This window comes from Schistocerca gregaria, chromosome 2 (assembly GCF_023897955.1).
Source record: "Schistocerca gregaria isolate iqSchGreg1 chromosome 2, iqSchGreg1.2, whole genome shotgun sequence".
NCBI classification, from domain to species: Eukaryota; Metazoa; Arthropoda; class Insecta; order Orthoptera; family Acrididae; genus Schistocerca; species Schistocerca gregaria.
In genome coordinates this window covers 716,408,739-716,427,327 of record NC_064921.1, presented here as the reverse complement: position 1 = coordinate 716,427,327, position 18,589 = coordinate 716,408,739, and the positions used below count along the sequence as shown (strand labels likewise).

At 50.2% G+C, this 18,589-nt stretch overlaps 13 non-coding genes across 13 annotated transcripts; 8 read left to right on the top strand and 5 right to left on the bottom strand.

Moving 5' to 3' along the window:
- Positions 1–4,225: 4,225 nt before the first annotated feature.
- Trnap-ugg (transfer RNA proline (anticodon UGG)) lies at positions 4,226–4,297 on the top strand. The gene has a single exon. It is a non-coding gene; the product is annotated as a tRNA-Pro (tRNA).
- Positions 4,298–4,933: 636 nt separating this feature from the next.
- Positions 4,934–5,006, bottom strand: Trnav-uac (transfer RNA valine (anticodon UAC)). Its single transcript has one exon. It is a non-coding gene; the product is annotated as a tRNA-Val (tRNA).
- A 221-nt stretch (positions 5,007–5,227) lies between these two features.
- Positions 5,228–5,299, top strand: Trnap-cgg (transfer RNA proline (anticodon CGG)). The gene has a single exon. It is a non-coding gene; the product is annotated as a tRNA-Pro (tRNA).
- Positions 5,300–7,555: 2,256 nt separating this feature from the next.
- On the top strand, positions 7,556–7,627 carry Trnap-ugg (transfer RNA proline (anticodon UGG)). The gene has a single exon. It is a non-coding gene; the product is annotated as a tRNA-Pro (tRNA).
- A 636-nt stretch (positions 7,628–8,263) lies between these two features.
- Trnav-uac (transfer RNA valine (anticodon UAC)) lies at positions 8,264–8,336 on the bottom strand. The gene has a single exon. It is a non-coding gene; the product is annotated as a tRNA-Val (tRNA).
- A 221-nt stretch (positions 8,337–8,557) lies between these two features.
- Positions 8,558–8,629, top strand: Trnap-cgg (transfer RNA proline (anticodon CGG)). Its single transcript has one exon. It is a non-coding gene; the product is annotated as a tRNA-Pro (tRNA).
- Positions 8,630–10,419: 1,790 nt separating this feature from the next.
- Positions 10,420–10,491, top strand: Trnap-ugg (transfer RNA proline (anticodon UGG)). The gene has a single exon. It is a non-coding gene; the product is annotated as a tRNA-Pro (tRNA).
- Positions 10,492–11,127: 636 nt separating this feature from the next.
- Trnav-uac (transfer RNA valine (anticodon UAC)) lies at positions 11,128–11,200 on the bottom strand. The gene has a single exon. It is a non-coding gene; the product is annotated as a tRNA-Val (tRNA).
- Positions 11,201–11,421: 221 nt separating this feature from the next.
- Trnap-cgg (transfer RNA proline (anticodon CGG)) lies at positions 11,422–11,493 on the top strand. The gene has a single exon. It is a non-coding gene; the product is annotated as a tRNA-Pro (tRNA).
- Positions 11,494–13,283: 1,790 nt separating this feature from the next.
- Trnap-ugg (transfer RNA proline (anticodon UGG)) lies at positions 13,284–13,355 on the top strand. The gene has a single exon. It is a non-coding gene; the product is annotated as a tRNA-Pro (tRNA).
- A 636-nt stretch (positions 13,356–13,991) lies between these two features.
- Positions 13,992–14,064, bottom strand: Trnav-uac (transfer RNA valine (anticodon UAC)). The gene has a single exon. It is a non-coding gene; the product is annotated as a tRNA-Val (tRNA).
- Positions 14,065–16,147: 2,083 nt separating this feature from the next.
- On the top strand, positions 16,148–16,219 carry Trnap-ugg (transfer RNA proline (anticodon UGG)). The gene has a single exon. It is a non-coding gene; the product is annotated as a tRNA-Pro (tRNA).
- A 636-nt stretch (positions 16,220–16,855) lies between these two features.
- Trnav-uac (transfer RNA valine (anticodon UAC)) lies at positions 16,856–16,928 on the bottom strand. Its single transcript has one exon. It is a non-coding gene; the product is annotated as a tRNA-Val (tRNA).
- Positions 16,929–18,589: the final 1,661 nt, after the last annotated feature.

The following is an 18,589-nucleotide window of genomic DNA, read 5'->3' as shown; positions in this document are numbered from 1 at the left end:
GATCAGTGGAAGGAGGTGCGATCACTGCGACAGATGTAAATAAGTCCCAATCAGCCTTATTCAGAGCCCATCTGGAGGGGCGTTCAGAAGAGTGACGCTGTGGCAGTGACAGAAAGATGGGGAAATGGTCACTACCACATAAGTCGTCATGGACCCTCCAGTGGATGGATGGTGAAAGTCCGGGGCTGCAAATAGAAAGGTCAATGGCCGAAAACGAGCCATGGACCGCACTAAAGTGGGTCGCCTCTCCCGTGTTTAAAAGGCAGAGGTCAAGCTGTGACAGAAGAGTCTCGACATCTCTGCCCCGGCCAGTAATCGCGGCGCTACCCCACAAGGGGTTATGGGCGTTAAAGTCGCCCAGCAACACAAAGGGAGGCGGCAGTTGTCCTATCAATGCAGCCAACACATGACGAGAGACATCACCATCCGGCGGAAGGTACAAACTGCAGACAGTAATAGGCTGAGGCGTCCACATCCTTACAGCGACAGCCTCTAAGGGTGTATGAAGAGGCACACACTCGCTGTAGATAGAGTTAAGGACGTAGACGCAGACTCCACCAGACACCCTCTCATAAGCTGCCCGGTTCTTATAATAACCCCGATACCCTCGTAGGGCAGGGGTCCGCATTGTCGGAAACCACGTTTCCTGGAGGGCAATGCAGAAGAAAGGGTGACTGCTGACGAGTTGGCGGAGCTCAGCAAGGTGGTGGAAAAAACCGCTGCAGTTCCACTGGAGAATCACATTGTCCATGGGCGAAATAGGCGTGAAGGGACCGAGGAGGCAGATCACGTCACTGGGTCACCTGCTGTCACCGATCGAGGACCAGTACAATCGGCGTCCTTGGCGTCTGAGGGTATGGCGAGATCCAGGTCCTCAGCGGACGCCATGATCTCCACCTCATCCTCAGACGCAGAGCCTGTATGGAGCGGTGGGGCGGATGCCACCGCGCGTTCCTTGGCCTTAGAGGCCTTCTTCTTCTTCGTCTTCTCTCTCTGCTCCTTGGGCTTTACTGGCTGGGAGGGCTCCACCGAGTCAGTCTCCGGGACGGAGGAGGAGCGGGAAGCCCTGCGACCAGCCGCTGGCCTGCTTTTCAGCCATTGGCTGACGTCACCCTTCCCAGAGGTGGAAACCTGGGAAGGGAGGGACCCGAGGGATCCCTTGCGAGAGAGAGTCGCCGAAGAAGTCGGACGCTTCTCCGGCTTAGAGTTGGGGACTTGTGTCCCCGATGGTTGGGGGGTCGTTGCTCCTGAGGTAGGTGGTGCAGGAGCAACAGATGGGGAAGTGCCCCCCACCATCAAGGGGGCAGGTGTAGTATTCCGGCTCAGAGTGTTCAGTGGAATCGGTGCAGCAGATGACAAAACTACTGTTTTGGCAGCGGTGGCATAGGAGCTGGTCAGAGCCACAGGATGTAGCCTCTCGTATTTCCGCTTTGCCTCAGTATAGGTCATGCGGTCCAGGGTCTTATATTCCATGATCCTTCGTTCTTTCAGTAGAACCTTGCAGTCTGGCGAGCAAGGGGAATGGTGTTCGCCGCAGTTCACACAGATGGGAGGCGGCGCACATGCAGTATTAGGATGTGAAGGGCGTCCACAATCTCTGCATGTCATGCTGGAAGTACACCGAGATGACATGTGGCCGAACTTCCAGCATTTGAAACACCTCATCGGGGGAGGGATATAGGGCTTCACATCACATCGGTAGACCATCACCTTGACCTTTTCGGGTAGGACGTCACCCTCGAAGGCCAAGATGAAGGCACCGGTGGCTACCTGATTATCCCTCGAACCCCGATGGACGCGCCGGACGAAGTGAACACCCCGCCGTTCTAAATTGGCGCGTAGCTCGTCGTCTGACTGCAAGAGTAGGTCCCTATGGAATATAATGCCCTGGACCATGTTGAGACTCTTATGGGGTGTGATCGTGACGGAAACATCCCCCAACTTGTCACAAGCGAGTAACCGCCGTGACTGTGCAGAGGATGCCGTTTTGATCAATACTGCCCCAGAGCGCATTTTGGACAAGCCCTCCACCTCCCCAAACTTGTCCTCCAAGTGCTCGACAAAAAACTGAGGCTTGGTCGCCATAAACGATTCCCCATCGACTCGTGTACAGACTAAATAGCGAGGTGAATAAGGTTCGCTGCCAACCGTAGCCTTTCGTTCCTCCCATGGTGTGGCCAGGGAGGGGAACGATTGTGGATCATATGCCTGAGCGTTATATTGAGGCCGAGAACGCTTAGAGACTGCTGGCGGCTGGCCGCCAGCAAGAGATGATGTACCACGCTTCATCGCGGGTCATCCGCCCTGATGCCACCTACTCCGACCAAGGGCCCTCCCCACGGGCGCCACCCAGCCTCAGCAACGACCACCTGGCGGGATGGCCATTGCCGGGAGTCCCGATGCCCCAAGGAGACAGGCATCTACTCCTTGGCATACGCGGGGAGTTAACGGCGCAGGCATCAGTAGAGCGATCCCTGTGTTGTCAGGGGGCTACAACCGACAGGGTACATGGCGGCCCCACCACAACGGACTGGCTACCGTGCTGGATTTCAGGTGAAATGTAGTCCATGATCGTCATTGGCGCATAAAGCGACACAGCAGAGCAGACTGCAAAAACCGCACCCAAGAACAAAGCCACGCCCTAGAGATGGTGAGTGGGCGGGACAGCTATGCGACGACGACCAACCAAGCTAGAGATGGTAATGAGCGATGGACACATTGCACCTTGTAAGGCGCCCTTCCCCAATCAGCTCGCTCTTCGGAAGAATTTAGAAGATGGAGGTCAAACCCGGTAGGGGACCATCACATAAGGCCGAAACGTTTGAGACTCCTTTTAGTCGCCTCTTACGACAGGCAGGAATACCGTGGGCCTATTCTTACCCCCGAACCCACAGGGGGGGAACGCGGCCGAGTCCTCGGTAGCATCAGCTACTCTTGCTTTCCGTAAGAGCTACCGCCAATTCGCGCAGTCGCTATTGCAAATGATGTCACCAAAAGCAATCACTTCGTTAGCGGCAAGGAGCCCGGGCCCAGCGGTAGCTCTACATGGAGGCACCAGCAGCCCCGACAGGCCGCCGCTGGCGCGCCGGCGCCCGGACCCGCGACCCCTAATGACGTTGCAGTCGATGTATTTCTTAATATCGCTTTTCGAAGAAGCAAGCCAGGTGTAAATCACACAGTATTTTACTGATGATCTGGAAACGCAAATTTAGAACAAGTAGAACATTATATAAAATTTTGTTGTGTGGTCGAGCGGTACCCACCCTTCGCTCTTCCCAGATTATCGTTGCTGCACGGAATGATTGTTAAAGCACCGACGGCTTCAGAGTTCGTCTTCTCCAACGTTTGCTTTTGCAGTACATTCCGCAATCTTTTCGTTATGAGTCGTCTGTTTCGGTTTCCCCATGTAGTTTTGCTCACAGCTCCCGACTTCTCTTAACCCCGAGCCACCACTAGCCGAAAATTCCGCACTGCAGTCTGGTCAATCTGCAGAGCTCGATAAGAGCATCGCGGTCGTTCCTGAGCTAATGACACGGCCGTATCTGTAGTTGTTCCCAGATGTCTCCCACAGCAACGGCCTCCCGGACGCCTGCATTACAGGAGTACGCCACTACTCCCAGCCATACAATTGCATTTGAAAGCAGAATAACATGAGCTACAGAGCAACTCTGATTTTTGTGTCTGACCTACTTCTAATGATACTGTGGTCGGTTTACTTACTACTATCGCTGCTGGACGAAGCAGACCAGTTGAAAGCCACACGGTATTCTTGTAAAGAACAGGTAATGGAAATTTAGGTAAAACGATATCAAAAAAAGTTGCGTGGTGGAGCGACATATACAGTTGGCTCTTCGTAGATGATCATTGTTGCACGGAATAATTCTTAAGGCACAGACGCCTTCAGGAGTCGTGTTTGGAAGTTTTGCTTGCAGTATATTCCGCTATCTTTTCGTTATGAGTTGGTGTTTCGGATTCCCGGTGTTCTTTTGTTTAGTGCATTTGCCTTCCCTTGACACTGAGAAACCACATGACGAAAGTGAAACACCACCGTCTGTTCATCTGCAGAGCGCGATGAAATTATTCACTCTACATTCATTGCCTTTAATATTCTTGCCATCAGTGGTGGGCGCTGCCTTCAGAAAGCGCTTTTCTTCCTGATTTACATGAAAGTTTGTGTTCCTCGGAGGTGGACTGCTTGGGATTACCTTCACTGCTAGCAGCAGGTGGCTCGTTGGTCTAGGGGTATGATTCCTGCTTTGGGTGCAGGAGGTCCCGGGTTCAAATCCCGGACGAGCCCTATCGTTTTGACCGTGCTGAAGAGTAGGTGGAGCTCACCCACGTTTGTAGCTCTGCAATGAAGAACAGATGCGTGCCGCAGCACGCTGTGTGTGGCCCTACGGTCATGAAGGGACCGTTTGATATGGCAAGAATCTGATACCAGTAAATTACATAGGTCGATTTCTGTAGAAGAGCCGACAGTAATCTTGCATGCTACGGAAAACAAAGGTTGTCTTTGCAGAACGTGTGCACCGTGATTGGAGACGAAGCTCAATCGTGGAGCAGTCTACCTTCATCTGATTAGCGACAACGTCAACCAAAGCGTGGGATACAAGACTGAGCGTAGTTAAGAGTTTCTCACTATTAGTTAGGTTCACGCTTCAAGAGAGTTGTGACAAGGCGAGTGCAAAGAGCACAGGAAAGCCAGTATGAAGCGAACTTGAAGTAGTCTTGAAGAAATGGATACTAAATTTTGCCGGCCAGAATGGGGCTACGAGCGTTCTGAGTTACTGAATACCGGTGCACTATGGGAGCAAGAGCATTTGACAGTAAAATGAGACGATATCGGTGTAGCACACGACATTTATTATCCCTGCATACGCAGACGTGACGTTATCTCGGAAATGGAATCCGAAAACGGGTTTAAAAAAAGTCGTGCTTCCGCCCGGGATCGAACCGGGGACCTTCTGCGTGTAAAGCAGACGTGATAACCGCTACACCACGGAAACGACGGTTTTGCCGTTGTACTACCTGGAAAACCGTAGTTCCAACAGATTTTTCCTGCGTAAGCAAGGGCATCGGCTACGAGCTCCGTCCGATTCTAGAAGTTGCTATAGTAAAAGACAACGATAAAAACAATCAAACCGCAACAGCCAGGGAGAACGCTGGGTGAGCAGTAGCTCTGCACGGTGATACCAAGAACGGAGGCGTTACTCATGTGCATCGAGAAGGCTCGTTGGTCTCGGGGTATGATCCCTGCTTCGGGTGCAGGAGGTCCCGGGTTCAAATCCCGGACGAGCCCTTGCGTTTCGTGCAAACGTGTGGCGACTACTGGCATGCCGGCGGCTGTTCCGCGCATTTCCAGCCCTCCAGGTAAGCACAAAAACCAAGTAGCCGCTTCTGAAAGAGTTTCATGTATCATTTGATCCATCTGCAGCCTGGTGGTTGGACGTTTGAAATTGATTTAAATGTTCACCGTAGAGATTGTAGCAAGTGTCTTGTTGAGTGCGACAAAAATGTGTTTCCGCCCGGAATCGAACCGGTGACGTTCTGCGTGTTGGCAGACGTGATAACCGCTACACCACGGAAACTGCTACGCTGTGAGCTCCACATGTGACACAACTTGAGGACGATCGCAACTTTGGCGTAAAAATCACTTTGCGGAAACGCACAATGCAGGAATTTCGCATTCGTACCTAACAATCGACAGCACCCTTGCCTGTCTGAATGCCACCATGAATAAGAGCCCAAGAAGTCGTCGGCAATGAACGCGGCCGAGTCCTCGGTAGCATCAGCTACTCTTGCTTTCCGTAAGAGCTACCGCCAATTCGCGCAGTCGCTATTGCAAATGATGTCACCAAAAGCAATCACTTCGTTAGCGGCAAGGAGCCCGGGCCCAGCGCACAATGCAGGAATTTCGCATTCGTACCTAACAATCGACAGCACCCTTGCCTGTCTGAATGCCACCATGAATAAGAGCCCAAGAAGTCGTCGGCAATGAACGCGGCCGAGTCCTCGGTAGCATCAGCTACTCTTGCTTTCCGTAAGAGCTACCGCCAATTCGCGTAGTCGCTATTGCAAATGATGTCACCAAAAGCAATCACTTCGTTAGCTGCAAGGAGCCCGGGCCCAGCGCACAATGCAGGAATTTCGCATTCGTACCTAACAATCGACAGCACCCTTGCCTGTCTGAATGCCACCATGAATAAGAGCCCAAGAAGTCGTCGGCAATGAACGCGGCCGAGTCCTCGGTAGCATCAGCTACTCTTGCTTTCCGTAAGAGCTACCGCCAATTCGCGCAGTCGCTATTGCAAATGATGTCACCAAAAGCAATCACTTCGTTAGCGGCAAGGAGCCCGGGCCCAGCGGTAGCTCTACATGGAGGCACCAGCAGCCCCGACAGGCCGCCGCTGGCGCGCCGGCGCCCGGACCCGCGACCCCTAATGACGTTGCAGTCGATGTATTTCTTAATATCGCTTTTCGAAGAAGCAAGCCAGGTGTAAATCACACAGTATTTTACTGATGATCTGGAAACGCAAATTTAGAACAAGTAGAACATTATATAAAATTTTGTTGTGTGGTCGAGCGGTACCCACCCTTCGCTCTTCCCAGATTATCGTTGCTGCACGGAATGATTGTTAAAGCACCGACGGCTTCAGAGTTCGTCTTCTCCAACGTTTGCTTTTGCAGTACATTCCGCAATCTTTTCGTTATGAGTCGTCTGTTTCGGTTTCCCCATGTAGTTTTGCTCACAGCTCCCGACTTCTCTTAACCCCGAGCCACCACTAGCCGAAAATTCCGCACTGCAGTCTGGTCAATCTGCAGAGCTCGATAAGAGCATCGCGGTCGTTCCTGAGCTAATGAAACGGCCGTATCTGTAGTTGTTCCCAGATGTCTCCCACAGCAACGGCCTCCCGGACGCCTGCATTACAGGAGTACGCCACTATTCCCAGCCATACAATTGCATTTGAAAGCAGAATAACATGAGCTACAGAGCAACTCCGATTTTTGTGTCTGACCTACTTCTAATGATACTGTGGTCGGTTTACTTACTACTATCGCTGCTGGACGAAGCAGACCAGTTGAAAGCCACACGGTATTCTTGTAAAGAACAGGTAATGGAAATTTAGGTAAAACGATATCAAAAAAATTTGCGTGGTGGAGCGACATATACAGTTGGCTCTTCGTAGATGATCATTGTTGCACGGAATAATTCTTAAGGCACAGACGCCTTCAGGAGTCGTGTTTGGAAGTTTTGCTTGCAGTATATTCCGCTATCTTTTCGTTATGAGTTGGTGTTTCGGATTCCCGGTGTTCTTTTGTTTAGTGCATTTGCCTTCCCTTGACACTGAGAAACCACATGACGAAAGTGAAACACCACCGTCTGTTCATCTGCAGAGCGCGATGAAATTATTCACTCTACATTCATTGCCTTTAATATTCTTGCCATCAGTGGTGGGCGCTGCCTTCAGAAAGCGCTTTTCTTCCTGATTTACATGAAAGTTTGTGTTCCTCGGAGGTGGACTGCTCTGGATTACCTTCACTGCTAGCAGCAGGTGGCTCGTTGGTCTAGGGGTATGATTCCTGCTTTGGGTGCAGGAGGTCCCGGGTTCAAATCCCGGACGAGCCCTATCGTTTTGACCGTGCTGAAGAGTAGGTGGAGCTCACCCACGTTTGTAGCTCTGCAATGAAGAACAGATGCGTGCCGCAGCACGCTGTGTGTGGCCCTACGGTCATGAAGGGACCGTTTGATATGGCAAGAATCTGATACCAGTAAATTACATAGGTCGATTTCTGTAGAAGAGCCGACAGTAATCTTGCATGCTACGGAAAACAAAGGTTGTCTTTGCAGAACGTGTGCACCGTGATTGGAGACGAAGCTCAATCGTGGAGCAGTCTACCTTCATCTGATTAGCGACAACGTCAACCAAAGCGTGGGATACAAGACTGAGCGTAGTTAAGAGTTTCTCACTATTAGTTACGTTCACGCTTCAAGAGAGTTGTGACAAGGCGAGTGCAAAGAGCTCAGGAAAGCCAGTATGAAGCGAACTTGAAGTAGTCTTGAAGAAATGGATACTAAATTTTGCCGGCCAGAATGGGGCTACGAGCGTTCTGAGTTACTGAATACCGGTGCACTATGGAAGCAAGAGCATTTGACAGTAAAATAACGCGATATCGGTGTAGCACACGACATTTATTATCCCGGCATACGCAGACGTGACGTTATCTCGGAAATGGAATCCGAAAACGGGTTTAAAAAAAGTCGTGCTTCCGCCCGGGATCGAACCGGGGACCTTCTGCGTGTAAAGCAGACGTGATAACCGCTACACCACGGAAACGACGGTTTTGCCGTTCTACTACCTGGAAAACCGTAGTTCCAACAGATTTTTCCTGCGTAAGCAAGGGCATCGGTTACGAGCTCCGTCCGATTCTAGAAGTTGCTATAGTAAAAGACAACGATAAAAACAATCAAACCGCAACAGCCAGGGAGAACGCTGGGTGAGCAGTAGCTCTGCACGGTGATACCAAGAACGGAGGCGTTACTCATGTGCATCGAGAAGGCTCGTTGGTCTCGGGGTATGATCCCTGCTTCGGGTGCAGGAGGTCCCGGGTTCAAATCCCGGACGAGCCCTTGCGTTTCGTGCGAACGTGTGGCGACTACTGGCATGCCGGCGGCTGTTCCGCGCATTTCCAGCCCTCCAGGTAAGCACAAAAACCAAGTAGCCGCTTCTGAAAGAGTTTCATGTATCATTTGAGCCATCTGCAGCCTGGTGGTTGGACGTTTGAAATTGATTTAAATGTTCACCGTAGAGATTGTAGCAAGTGTCTTGTTGAGTGCGACGAAAATGTGTTTCCGCCCGGAATCGAACCGGTGACGTTCTGCGTGTTGGCAGACGTGATAACCGCTACACCACGGAAACTGCTACGCTGTGAGCTCCACATGTGACACAACTTGAGGACGATCGCAACTTTGGCGTAAAAATCACTTTGCGGAAACGCACAATGCAGGAATTTCGCATTCGTACCTAACAATCGACAGCACCCTTGCCTGTCTGAATGCCACCATGAATAAGAGCCCAAGAAGTCGTCGGCAATGAACGCGGCCGAGTCCTCGGTAGCATCAGCTACTCTTGCTTTCCGTAAGAGATACCGCCAATTCGCGCAGTCGCTATTGCAAATGATGTCACCAAAAGCAATCACTTCGTTAGCGGCAAGGAGCCCGGGCCCAGCGGTAGCTCTACATGGAGGCACCAGCAGCCCCGACAGGCCGCCGCTGGCGCGCCGGCGCCCGGACCCGCGACCCCTAATGACGTTGCAGTCGATGTATTTCTTAATATCGCTTTTCGAAGAAGCAAGCCAGGTGTAAATCACACAGTATTTTACTGATGATCTGGAAACGCAAATTTAGAACAAGTAGAACATTATATAAAATTTTGTTGTGTGGTCGAGCGGTACCCACCCTTCGCTCTTCCCAGATTATCGTTGCTGCACGGAATGATTGTTAAAGCACCGACGGCTTCAGAGTTCGTCTTCTCCAACGTTTGCTTTTGCAGTACATTCCGCAATCTTTTCGTTATGAGTCGTCTGTTTCGGTTTCCCCATGTAGTTTTGCTCACAGCTCCCGACTTCTCTTAACCCCGAGCCACCACTAGCCGAAAATTCCGCACTGCAGTCTGGTCAATCTGCAGAGCTCGATAAGAGCATCGCGGTCGTTCCTGAGCTAATGAAACGGCCGTATCTGTAGTTGTTCCCAGATGTCTCCCACAGCAACGGCCTCCCGGACGCCTGCATTACAGGAGTACGCCACTACTCCCAGCCATACAATTGCATTTGAAAGCAGAATAACATGAGCTACAGAGCAACTCCGATTTTTGTGTCTGACCTACTTCTAATGATACTGTGGTCGGTTTACTTACTACTATCGCTGCTGGACGAAGCAGACCAGTTGAAAGCCACACGGTATTCTTGTAAAGAACAGGTAATGGAAATTTAGGTAAAACGATATCAAAAAAATTTGCGTGGTGGAGCGACATATACAGTTGGCTCTTCGTAGATGATCATTGTTGCACGGAATAATTCTTAAGGCACAGACGCCTTCAGGAGTCGTGTTTGGAAGTTTTGCTTGCAGTATATTCCGCTATCTTTTCGTTATGAGTTGGTGTTTCGGATTCCCGGTGTTCTTTTGTTTAGTGCATTTGCCTTCCCTTGACACTGAGAAACCACATGACGAAAGTGAAACACCACCGTCTGTTCATCTGCAGAGCGCGATGAAATTATTCACTCTACATTCATTGCCTTTAATATTCTTGCCATCAGTGGTGGGCGCTGCCTTCAGAAAGCGCTTTTCTTCCTGATTTACATGAAAGTTTGTGTTCCTCGGAGGTGGACTGCTTGGGATTACCTTCACTGCTAGCAGCAGGTGGCTCGTTGGTCTAGGGGTATGATTCCTGCTTTGGGTGCAGGAGGTCCCGGGTTCAAATCCCGGACGAGCCCTATCGTTTTGACCGTGCTGAAGAGTAGGTGGAGCTCACCCACGTTTGTAGCTCTGCAATGAAGAACAGATGCGTGCCGCAGCACGCTGTGTGTGGCCCTACGGTCATGAAGGGACCGTTTGATATGGCAAGAATCTGATACCAGTAAATTACATAGGTCGATTTCTGTAGAAGAGCCGACAGTAATCTTGCATGCTACGGAAAACAAAGGTTGTCTTTGCAGAACGTGTGCACCGTGATTGGAGACGAAGCTCAATCGTGGAGCAGTCTACCTTCATCTGATTAGCGACAACGTCAACCAAAGCGTGGGATACAAGACTGAGCGTAGTTAAGAGTTTCTCACTATTAGTTAGGTTCACGCTTCAAGAGAGTTGTGACAAGGCGAGTGCAAAGAGCTCAGGAAAGCCAGTATGAAGCGAACTTGAAGTAGTCTTGAAGAAATGGATACTAAATTTTGCCGGCCAGAATGGGGCTACGAGCGTTCTGAGTTACTGAATACCGGTGCACTATGGGAGCAAGAGCATTTGACAGTAAAATGAGGCGATATCGGTGTAGCACACGACATTTATTATCCCGGCATACGCAGACGTGACGTTATCTCGGAAATGGAATCCGAAAACGGGTTTAAAAAAAGTCGTGCTTCCGCCCGGGATCGAACCGGGGACCTTCTGCGTGTAAAGCAGACGTGATAACCGCTACACCACGGAAACGACGGTTTTGCCGTTCTACTACCTGGAAAACCGTAGTTCCAACAGATTTTTCCTGCGTAAGCAAGGGCATCGGTTACGAGCTCCGTCCGATTCTAGAAGTTGCTATAGTAAAAGACAACGATAAAAACAATCAAACCGCAACAGCCAGGGAGAACGCTGGGTGAGCAGTAGCTCTGCACGGTGATACCAAGAACGGAGGCGTTACTCATGTGCATCGAGAAGGCTCGTTGGTCTCGGGGTATGATCCCTGCTTCGGGTGCAGGAGGTCCCGGGTTCAAATCCCGGACGAGCCCTTGCGTTTCGTGCGAACGTGTGGCGACTACTGGCATGCCGGCGGCTGTTCCGCGCATTTCCAGCCCTCCAGGTAAGCACAAAAACCAAGTAGCCGCTTCTGAAAGAGTTTCATGTATCATTTGATCCATCTGCAGCCTGGTGGTTGGACGTTTGAAATTGATTTAAATGTTCACCGTAGAGATTGTAGCAAGTGTCTTGTTGAGTGCGACGAAAATGTGTTTCCGCCCGGAATCGAACCGGTGACGTTCTGCGTGTTGGCAGACGTGATAACCGCTACACCACGGAAACTGCTACGCTGTGAGCTCCACATGTGACACAACTTGAGGACGATCGCAACTTTGGCGTAAAAATCACTTTGCGGAAACGCACAATGCAGGAATTTCGCATTCGTACCTAACAATCGACAGCACCCTTGCCTGTCTGAATGCCACCATGAATAAGAGCCCAAGAAGTCGTCGGCAATGAACGCGGCCGAGTCCTCGGTAGCATCAGCTACTCTTGCTTTCCGTAAGAGATACCGCCAATTCGCGCAGTCGCTATTGCAAATGATGTCACCAAAAGCAATCACTTCGTTAGCGGCAAGGAGCCCGGGCCCAGCGGTAGCTCTACATGGAGGCACCAGCAGCCCCGACAGGCCGCCGCTGGCGCGCCGGCGCCCGGACCCGCGACCCCTAATGACGTTGCAGTCGATGTATTTCTTAATATCGCTTTTCGAAGAAGCAAGCCAGGTGTAAATCACACAGTATTTTACTGATGATCTGGAAACGCAAATTTAGAACAAGTAGAACATTATATAAAATTTTGTTGTGTGGTCGAGCGGTACCCACCCTTCGCTCTTCCCAGATTATCGTTGCTGCACGGAATGATTGTTAAAGCACCGACGGCTTCAGAGTTCGTCTTCTCCAACGTTTGCTTTTGCAGTACATTCCGCAATCTTTTCGTTATGAGTCGTCTGTTTCGGTTTCCCCATGTAGTTTTGCTCACAGCTCCCGACTTCTCTTAACCCCGAGCCACCACTAGCCGAAAATTCCGCACTGCAGTCTGGTCAATCTGCAGAGCTCGATAAGAGCATCGCGGTCGTTCCTGAGCTAATGACACGGCCGTATCTGTAGTTGTTCCCAGATGTCTCCCACAGCAACGGCCTCCCGGACGCCTGCATTACAGGAGTACGCCACTACTCCCAGCCATACAATTGCATTTGAAAGCAGAATAACATGAGCTACAGAGCAACTCCGATTTTTGTGTCTGACCTACTTCTAATGATACTGTGGTCGGTTTACTTACTACTATCGCTGCTGGACGAAGCAGACCAGTTGAAAGCCACACGGTATTCTTGTAAAGAACAGGTAATGGAAATTTAGGTAAAACTATATCAAAAAAATTTGCGTGGTGGAGCGACACATACAGTTGGCTCTTCGTAGATGATCATTGCTGCACGGAATAATTCTTAAGGCACAGACGCCTTCAGGAGTCGTGTTTGGAAGTTTTGCTTGCAGTATATTCCGCTATCTTTTCGTTATGAGTTGGTGTTTCGGATTCCCGGTGTTCTTTTGTTTAGTGCATTTGCCTTCCCTTGACACTGAGAAACCACATGACGAAAGTGAAACACCACCGTCTGTTCATCTGCAGAGCGCGATGAAATTATTCACTCTACATTCATTGCCTTTAATATTCTTGCCATCAGTGGTGGGCGCTGCCTTCAGAAAGCGCTTTTCTTCCTGATTTACATGAAAGTTTGTGTTCCTCGGAGGTGGACTGCTTGGGATTACCTTCACTGCTAGCAGCAGGTGGCTCGTTGGTCTAGGGGTATGATTCCTGCTTTGGGTGCAGGAGGTCCCGGGTTCAAATCCCGGACGAGCCCTATCGTTTTGACCGTGCTGAGGAGTAGGTGGAGCTCACCCACGTTTGTAGCTCTGCAATGAAGAACAGATGCGTGCCGCAGCACGCTGTGTGTGGCCCTACGGTCATGAGGGGACCGTTTGATATGGCAAGAATCTGATACCAGTAAATTACATAGGTCGATTTCTGTAGAAGAGCCGACAGTAATCTTGCATGCTACGGAAAACAAAGGTTGTCTTTGCAGAACGTGTGCACCGTGATTGGAGACGAAGCTCAATCGTGGAGCAGTCTACCTTCATCTGATTAGCGACAACGTCAACCAAAGCGTGGGATACAAGACTGAGCGTAGTTAAGAGTTTCTCACTATTAGTTACGTTCACGCTTCAAGAGAGTTGTGACAAGGCGAGTGCAAAGAGCTCAGGAAAGCCAGTATGAAGCGAACTTGAAGTAGTCTTGAAGAAATGGATACTAAATTTTGCCGGCCAGAATGGGGCTACGAGCGTTCTGAGTTACTGAATACCGGTGCACTATGGAAGCAAGAGCATTTGACAGTAAAATAACGCGATATCGGTGTAGCACACGACATTTATTATCCCTGCATACGCAGACGTGACGTTATCTCGGAAATGGAATCCGAAAACGGGTTTAAAAAAAGTCGTGCTTCCGCCCGGGATCGAACCGGGGACCTTCTGCGTGTAAAGCAGACGTGATAACCGCTACACCACGGAAACGACGGTTTTGCCGTTGTACTACCTGGAAAACCGTAGTTCCAACAGATTTTTCCTGCGTAAGCAATGGCATCGGCTACGAGCTCCGTCCGATTCTAGAAGTTGCTATAGTAAAAGACAACGATAAAAACAATCAAACCGCAATAGCCAGGGAGAACGCTGGGTGAGCAGTAGCTCTGCACGGTGATACCAAGAACGGAGGCGTTACTCATGTGCATCGAGAAGGCTCGTTTGTCTCGGGGTATGATCCCTGCTTCGGGTGCAGGAGGTCCCGGGTTCAAATCCCGGACGAGCCCTTGCGTTTCGTGCAAACGTGTGGCGACTACTGGCATGCCGGCGGCTGTTCCGCGCATTTCCAGCCCTCCAGGTAAGCACAAAAACCAAGTAGCCGCTTCTGAAAGAGTTTCATGTATCATTTGATCCATCTGCAGCCTGGTGGTTGGACGTTTGAAATTGATTTAAATGTTCACCGTAGAGATTGTAGCAAGTGTCTTGTTGAGTGCGACGAAAATGTGTTTCCGCCCGGAATCGAACCGGTGACGTTCTGCGTGTTGGCAGACGTGATAACCGCTACACCACGGAAACTGCTACGCTGTGAGCTCCACATGTGACACAACTTGAGGACGATCGCAACTTTGGCGTAAAAATCACTTTGCGGAAACGCACAATGCAGGAATTTCGCATTCGTACCTAACAATCGACAGCACCCTTGCCTGTCTGAATGCCACCATGAATAAGAGCCCAAGAAGTCGTCGGCAATGAACGCGGCCGAGTCCTCGGTAGCATCAGCTACTCTTGCTTTCCGTAAGAGATACCGCCAATTCGCGCAGTCGCTATTGCAAATGATGTCACCAAAAGCAATCACTTCGTTAGCGGCAAGGAGCCCGGGCCCAGCGGTAGCTCTACATGGAGGCACCAGCAGCCCCGACAGGCCGCCGCTGGCGCGCCGGCGCCCGGACCCGCGACCCCTAATGACGTTGCAGTCGACGTATTTCTTAGTATCGCTTTTCGAAGAAGCAAGCCAGGTGTAAATCACACAGTATTTTACTGATGATCTGGAAACGCAAATTTAGAACAAGTAGAACATTATATAAAATTTTGTTGTGTGGTCGAGCGGTACCCACCCTTCGCTCTTCCCAGATTATCGTTGCTGCACGGAATGATTGTTAAAGCACCGACGGCTTCAGAGTTCGTCTTCTCCAACGTTTGCTTTTGCAGTACATTCCGCAATCTTTTCGTTATGAGTCGTCTGTTTCGGTTTCCCCATGTAGTTTTGCTCACAGCTCCCGACTTCTCTTAACCCCGAGCCACCACTAGCCGAAAATTCCGCACAGCAGTCTGGTCAATCTGCAGAGCTCGATAAGAGCATCGCGGTCGTTCCTGAGCTAATGACACGGCCGTATCTGTAGTTGTTCCCAGATGTCTCCCACAGCAACGGCCTCCCGGACGCCTGCATTACAGGAGTACGCCACTACTCCCAGCCATACAATTGCATTTGAAAGCAGAATAACATGAGCTACAGAGCAACTCCGATTTTTGTGTCTGACCTACTTCTAATGATACTGTGGTCGGTTTACTTACTACTATCGCTGCTGGACGAAGCAGACCAGTTGAAAGCCACACGGTATTCTTGTAAAGAACAGGTAATGGAAATTTAGGTAAAACGATATCAAAAAAATTTGCGTGGTGGAGCGACACATACAGTTGGCTCTTCGTAGATGATCATTGCTGCACGGAATAATTCTTAAGGCACAGACGCCTTCAGGAGTCGTGTTTGGAAGTTTTGCTTGCAGTATATTCCGCTATCTTTTCGTTATGAGTTGGTGTTTCGGATTCCCGGTGTTCTTTTGTTTAGTGCATTTGCCTTCCCTTGACACTGAGAAACCACATGACGAAAGTGAAACACCACCGTCTGTTCATCTGCAGAGCGCGATGAAATTATTCACTCTACATTCATTGCCTTTAATATTCTTGCCATCAGTGGTGGGCGCTGCCTTCAGAAAGCGCTTTTCTTCCTGATTTACATGAAAGTTTGTGTTCCTCGGAGGTGGACTGCTTGGGATTACCTTCACTGCTAGCAGCAGGTGGCTCGTTGGTCTAGGGGTATGATTCCTGCTTTGGGTGCAGGAGGTCCCGGGTTCAAATCCCGGACGAGCCCTATCGTTTTGACCGTGCTGAAGAGTAGGTGGAGCTCACCCACGTTTGTAGCTCTGCAATGAAGAACAGATGCGTGGCGCAGCACACTGTGTGTGGCCCTACGGTCATGAGGGGACCGTTTGATATGGCAAGAATCTGATACCAGTAAATTACATAGGTCGATTTCTGTAGAAGAGCCGACAGTAATCTTGCATGCTACGGAAAACAAAGGTTGTCTTTGCAGAACGTGTGCACCGTGATTGGAGACGAAGTTCAATCGTGGAGCAGTCTACCTTCATCTGATTAGCGACAACGTCAACCAAAGCGTGGGATACAAGACTGAGCGTAGTTAAGAGTTTCTCACTATTAGTTACGTTCACGCTTCAAGAGAGTTGTGACAAGGCGAGTGCAAAGAGCTCAGGAAAGCCAGTATGAAGCGAACTTGAAGTAGTCTTGAAGAAATGGATACTAAATTTTGCCGGCCAGAATGGGGCTACGAGCGTTCTGAGTTACTGAATACCGGTGCACTATGGGAGCAAGAGCATTTGACAGTAAAATGAGGCGATATCGGTGTAGCACACGACATTTATTATCCCTGCATACGCAGACGTGACGTTATCTCGGAAATGGAATCCGAAAACGGGTTTAAAAAAAGTCGTGCTTCCGCCCGGGATCGAACCGGGGACCTTCTGCGTGTAAAGCAGACGTGATAACCGCTACACCACGGAAACGACGGTTTTGCCGTTGTACTACCTGGAAAACCGTAGTTCCAACAGATTTTTCCTGCGTAAGCAAGGGCATCGGCTACGAGCTCCGTCCGATTCTAGAAGTTGCTATAGTAAAAGACAACGATAAAAACAATCAAACCGCAACAGCCAGGGAGAACGCTGGGTGAGCAGTAGCTCTGCACGGTGATACCAAGAACGGAGGCGTTACTCATGTGCATCGAGAAGGCTCGTTGGTCTCGGGGTATGATCCCTGCTTCGGGTGCAGGAGGTCCCGGATTCAAATCCCGGACGAGCCCTTGCGTTTCGTGCGAACGTGTGGCGACTACTGGCATGCCGGCGGCTGTTCCGCGCATTTCCAGCCCTCCAGGTAAGCACAAAAACCAAGTAGCCGCTTCTGAAAGAGTTTCATGTATCATTTGAGCCATCTGCAGCCTGGTGGTTGGACGTTTGAAATTGATTTAAATGTTCACCGTAGAGATTGTAGCAAGTGTCTTGTTGAGTGCGACAAAAATGTGTTTCCGCCCGGAATCGAACCGGTGACGTTCTGCGTGTTGGCAGACGTGATAACCGCTACACCACGGAAACTGCTACGCTGTGAGCTCCACATGTGACACAACTTGAGGACGATCGCAACTTTGGCGTAAAAATCACTTTGCGGAAACGCACAATGCAGGAATTTCGCATTCGTACCTAACAATCGACAGCACCCTTGCCTGTCTGAATGCCACCATGAATAAGAGCCCAAGAAGTCGTCGGCAATGAACGCGGCCGAGTCCTCGGTAGCATCAGCTACTCTTGCTTTCCGTAAGAGATACCGCCAATTCGCGCAGTCGCTATTGCAAATGATGTCACCAAAAGCAATCACTTCGTTAGCGGCAAGGAGCCCGGGCCCAGCGGTAGCTCTACATGGAGGCACCAGCAGCCCCGACAGGCCGCCGCTGGCGCGCCGGCGCCCGGACCCGCGACCCCTAATGACGTTGCAGTCGATGTATTTCTTAATATCGCTTTTCGAAGAAGCAAGCCAGGTGTAAATCACACAGTATTTTACTGATGATCTGGAAACGCAAATTTAGAACAAGTAGAACATTATATAAAATTTTGTTGTGTGGTCGAGCGGTACCCACCCTTCGCTCTTCCCAGATTATCGTTGCTGCACGGAATGATTGTTAAAGCACCGACGGCTTCAGAGTTCGTCTTCTCCAACGTTTGCTTTTGCAGTACATTCCGCAATCTTTTCGTTACGAGTCGTCTGTTTCGGTTTCCCGATGTAGTTTTGCTCACAGCTCCCGACTTCTCTTAACCCCGAGCCACCACTAGCCGAAAATTCCGCACTGCAGTCTGGTCAATCTGCAGAGCTCGATAAGAGCATCGCGGTCGTTCCTGAGCTAATGAAACGGCCGTATCTGTAGTTGTTCCCAGATGTCTCCCACAGCAACGGCCTCCCGGACGCCTGCATTACAGGAGTACGCCACTACTCCCAGCCATACAATTGCAATTGAAAGCAGAATAACATGAGCTACAGAGCAACTCCGATTTTTGTGTCTGACCTACTTCTAATGATACTGTGGTCGGTTTACTTACTACTATCGCTGCTGGACGAAGCAGACCAGTTGAAAGCCACACGGTATTCTTGTAAAGAACAGGTAATGGAAATTTAGGTAAAA